Below are 6,000 nucleotides of genomic sequence, written 5' to 3'. Positions count from 1 at the left end.
TATTCAATAACGATTTATTACATATACGGTAAGCAATGACATAGACAGTGTACGTTAGGTTGTATTGATCATATCACATATGTAGATATATATATATATAATGAGTAACACTCACCAATCCTAGATATTTTCTTTTGATACTTGAAGCTCTTTTGTCTTGCTGTTACAGTCTCCGAAACTCAAATCTCAACAAAACTCACTAATTTTATGCACGTGAATGTTTATATGACGACGGCTACCCCGATCGGGCCCCTCGTGCTTGACCGGTAGTCTACCACGACCGGTCTAACATACACATACTTAAACATTATAAAAACAAAGCACGATAATTACATATTGAAAGAAACTTCCAACCAAAAGTATAACAAATAGCTTACATTACACATTATATATACAAGTGACTTCAAAGTGACAACCGTCACAAATTTATAGGATTTGTAACTGGTTGCTTTAACTGGAAGTATAATCTTTATATCCATCAAAGAATTTTTTTTTTTTTTTTTTGTATCAAAAATGTCATTTTTCAGTTTACAGGCCTTTTCCAATTATCAAGTTTGAGTTTGCAAAACCCAAAGTTGTTGACTAATCAAGCTGCCGAAATAATCAACATCAACGTGCTGCAACAGATGAGTAGTGTACGATGGCAAAGACAGCTTAACACTGTTTTCTCTGGCCTCTGCTTGGCAGCATGTGGAAACAAAAAAAATGGTCCAGCCATTTTATCAATAGTTTTCCGTCCATGTAGCCATAAGGCGATGTTCCAAACAGCCATTCCTCAGGTATACCTGTAATTGCAAATTAATCAAGTACGTACTTACTTTGCAATTTCAACTCAAAATAGTAATAAATATTGGTAACAAAATCTTTTAAAAGTAAACTGGCGAGTGAATTTGCGACCCGAATTTTTGATCAGTTCAAATGTCACTGAATAACTATTCATTATGCATAATGAGAAGATATTCAGTACAATTTATAACAATAGGACCAAAATGCGGATCTCAATTCAAATTCACTTTCAATTCCACTTTGTGATTTATTTCGTTTTTCAATACATTTTCAAAATTTTAGCTCGTGCACCTATCGCATGGTCGTAAAAGGCGACTAAATTTGGTACATTATCTTTTCTCTTTCTCATAAACTTTGTTATTTTTTACGTCTACCTTGACCCCTTCTGTTGTGCACTCCCCTCTGTGAGGTAGCCTCTAGGTTCTGTTCATGGCCGAGACCAACCATAGTCTATAAGTGCTCGGCATAAAGGGAATGAGACGACTGGTTTGCCCGTTGTTTGTTTGTTTGATTTATTAACGTCCTATTAACAGCTATGGTCATGCAAAGACGGCCTCCTATGTATAAGGTGTATGTTTTGGGAGACTGCGGTATATTCATGTTGTGTCTTCTTGTATATAGTGGAACTGTTGCTCTTTTTATAGTGCTATATCACTGAAACATGCCGCCGAAGACACCAAGCAACACACCCCTCCCGGACACATTATACTGACAACGGGTGAACCAGTAGTCCCACTCCCGTTATGCTGAGCGCTAAGCAGGAGCAGAAACTACCACTTTTATAGACTTTGGTGTGTCTCGGCCAGGGGACAGAACCCAGAGCCTTCCTCACAGGGGCGAGCGCTCAACCAAAGGCCAAAAGTGAGGTGATGTCAAGGGAGACGTTAGGAAGAATAAAGTAATTTAGGAAGAAAGAAAAGAAGATCCTAAATTTAGTCGCCTTTTACGATCATGCAATACATTGTAGGGACAGCAGGTACAATTCTAACGCCCTACCTGCAGGGCAGTATAATGTTACTGGGTGAGGGCTAGTTGCTTGATGTCGTCGGCGGGATGTTTCAGTGATATAGCACAATGAAATAGGCCGTCCACTATATTTATATTTCCACTAAGACAACACGAATATACCGCAGTCTCCCAAAACACGCACTTCATACACGCAACACATAGCATGCATGGGAGACCGTCCTTACATGACCCTGACTGTTAATACGACGTTGATTAATCAAACAAAGATTCATATGAATTTTGTATATATGAATTTTTACACGTACATGGGATATATTGTTTTAGAGTTAATTAATCAAACAAACAAACAAACAAAGTATATATGTTTTCCCTATTACTAACATCTCTGTAGGAGAAAATGACCGAGGACGGAAGCACCTTCCCATCAACAGGCAAACATACAACGGCTGTGGTATGGTTCGTTGTCGAAACCTGTCTTGTATAGGCTCCTCACTTGGTGACACATAATTTGTCTTCGGCATCAACACCATTGCCAAAACCAGTCTCGTTCATTTTGGTTTGTTCTTAAGTCTGAATTGTATATTGAAATTACAAAGAAATTACGTTATAAGTGGACAAATATTATATACAGGTACTGTCAAACATGCAAATAATGATTTATCTGCTCTTTTGTAATGATCAATTTAAGGGAGGAAATTCGTTAATTACACCTCCCTTTTATTGATCTTTAAACATTTAGGTGATATAAAAAAATTATTTTGATAAAATAAGAGAATAAACATTAACATTATGAACTAATGCATTTTAAGTATCATGCTGGTAATATGATAATTTCAAATGAATTTAATTTTTGTTTGTTTTTCCAAAATGAAAGAAGATATCTCGGCCCCATCTTTTGTGCAGGTAGGGCGTACCTGCTGCCCCTGTGGAATGATCGTGACTAAATTTTGGATATTATCTTTTTAGGTCATCTTTTTTAGGTCATCTGACTGAAGGTCAAGATGACCTATTGTCATCGTGTTTCGTCTGCCGTGCGTCGTGCGTCAAACTATTTATACAAAAGCTTACTCCTCTTAAACCCTTACGTAGGTTACATCCATAATTGGTGTGAAACATCATTGGGGAAGGACAATTATATTTCATGTAAATGAGATAGGTCCGACCCTAGGGGCAGAGGGGCGGGCCCCAAAAGGGAAATTTTCTTAATTTAAGCTTTAAAATCCTCCTTTATCCTTGGATGAATGGCACACAAACTTGTTTTGAACATTGTTGGGAAAGGCTAATCATATTTTATATAAATGAGCCTACTCCGACTCTTATGAGCAGAGGGTCGTGGCCCCAAAAGGGAAAATTTTCTAAATATAAGCTTTAAATCTGTTTTTGAAACATTGTTGGGAAAGGCCAATCATATATTATATAAATGAGTCTGCTCCGACCCTTAGGAGCAGAGGGTCGTGGCCCCAAAAGGGGAATTTTCTTACTTTTTCCTAGCTTCTCCCTTGACACCACCTCACTTTTGGCCTTTTGGTTGAGCGCTCGTCTCTGTGAGGAAGCTCTAGGTACCCGCGGTCACATTATACTGACAACGGACGAACCAGTCGTCCTACTCCCCGTATGCTGAGCGATAAGCAGGAGCAGAAACTACCCCTTTTACACACTTAGATGTGTCTCGGCCAGGGGACCGAACACAGAGCCTTCCCCACAGGGGCGAACGCTCAACGCAAGGCCAAAAGTGAGGCGGTGCCAAGGAATCATTAGGAAAGATAAAGTAAGGAAGAAAAGAAAATATCCTCAATTTAGTCGCCTTTTACGATCATGCAATAGGGGCAGTAGGTACAATTCTAATGCACTACCTGCAGGGTGTGTTGCTTGGTGTCTTCGGCGGCATGCTTCAGTGATATAGCACTATAAAAAAGGGCAATAGTTCCACTATACAAGAAGACACAACATGAATATACCGCAGTCTCCCAAAACACGCACCTCTCACAACATACACGCAACACACCGCATACATGGGAGGCCGTCCTTACATGACCATAACTGTTAATAGGACGTTTATTAATCAAACAAACAAAGATACCGGCGGAGACTTACCATTTTTAAAATATACTGCAGTCTCCCAAAACACTTCTTATTAACTGTTAATGAGACTTTTATTTAATCAAACAAAAGCCAACGCATAACATGCAATACCGTGCTTACAAGTATACGTTCTACTGTATAATTAACTTAATTTTGATGTTTCTAACTATTCGTAAACTGCATGTGGGTTAATACATTAATATGCAAAGAATGGAATAAAAAAACTTAGTACAATATGCAGGGTACTAATAAGTTACCATGTAAATATATTCAAAATATTGCTAAGAAAATAGACACGATAATCGAGTCGAGATTCTCCTGATGGGCGAGGATTAAGTTGACAACAACTATAACAATAACATAAAAACGTTTATGCTTCTTTTAATGATGATATGTTCAATAGCAATAGGTTAATTACGTTTCATGATTGATAATCGAGAAATCTACATTGTCGGTTTTAATTAAAATATAATTAATTTACCCTTAATATATATCCCTTGTTTATTTATGTATTTTCATATTCCAATCAAACGAAATAACTATAAAATCAACACTGTATAATTTCTTAGTAAATACTGTATATATTTTATACGTCCTTGGTGGAGACTAATGCGCGATAGCCTTTAAGACCGATGTATGATGAAACAGCCAATCAAAATCACGGAACAAGAATGAGTTGACCAATCAAAACCGTAGAAGCCGAAGCATTGTACACAGGCTTTAACATCTACATCTACTTGTTTTAAATAAGTCGGTATGGAGTTATTTTTCCCTATTACTGCAGACAAAAGAAGCGGGGTTTAACTGGATCGACACTAGCAAACGTACACCAATAGAGTTATACCATCATAATTGTATGCAGAGCCTGTCTCGTCCGCCACAACACGGCCTAGCACATTCACCGAATGTAAACACTGCTGACCTACATTTATACACACATGGGTCCGACTGAGTCGATAAATAACTACTGTTCATACAGAACAATACAGTATAACTGGGAGTTATTTAACTCTGTCTTCATCGAACTCTTAAAAGTTGATACATCATTGCATTAATCACATTAGAAGCTATTTACGCAACGGTATATTCAACTGTGTTATGAATAGAACGAAAGTTTCGTGGTTTTGATTGGTCAATCATGATCATCTGCCGGGATTTTCTCTGGCGGACACAGCACACCAGTCTCCATTACAACCATGTTTATTGACTTCTGTTTATATCGATTAAAACTCAAACTTCACAAATTCATTCACCTAGCATTTAACGCATAAACTGATTTAAGATTTATTTAAAGATCAGTAGACCGAAGGCAGCCTAAAGAGAAAGAAGTAGAAAATCTAATTAATATAATAAAAACAATTACATAAAAACGAAATTAATTATAATGAATGTATAATGAAATATTTAATCTGGTTTTAATGTATAATCATAAAGATACAAAATTATGGGAAACGGGAGAGGTATTTCGATCAGTATTTTTGAATTCTTTTTCGTTATCTAAATTGTGATTTAATTTCTCTGATAGCAGCGATCAATAAAAAATAATAAAATTCAACACACACAAAAAAATATTTTAAGTCTAACGTTCAAAGCATCTATTAATAGTGTTAATTGAAACTTTTCATTTGAAAATCATTCAATGTTTTAATGAATTGTATTAATTAAATACCCACATTACAATTTACAAACACATAATATTCCTTTGAATTTTAATTGGAAAAAAATTATTTCACATCAAATGGTTTTCTTTTGTATTAGAACATAATTTTTTTAATGTCCAAGATCAATTGCGAAAAAAAGCACCTTTTAATTGTTACTTCAATACGTGATATTTTTATGATGTCCAAAAGTTTATAAAAATAATTTATCTCTGGAATCCAGTGCTACTCTACCTTTGTTATCTATGTGTATAACATCGTTTTATCAGTCATTACAATTGTAGCAGTTGGTTTCGTGTACCTACTTAGTACATATGGGTATTCATTTTTTTTTTTTTTTTTTTTTTTTTATTCATTTTCAAAAGTTTTGTACATACAAATACAATACAACATATATGAAAGATGTATGTTGGAGTTATAGTTCATAGTTGTCAGACTGCTGTACTATGGCGGGAAGAGATAACAAAGAGACACGAAAAGGCGGGAAACGGAAGCGTAGAAAATA

The sequence above is a fragment of the Argopecten irradians genome, chromosome 15, assembly GCF_041381155.1.
Source record: "Argopecten irradians isolate NY chromosome 15, Ai_NY, whole genome shotgun sequence".
NCBI classification, from domain to species: Eukaryota; Metazoa; Mollusca; class Bivalvia; order Pectinida; family Pectinidae; genus Argopecten; species Argopecten irradians.
This window is presented reverse-complemented; position numbering follows the sequence as displayed.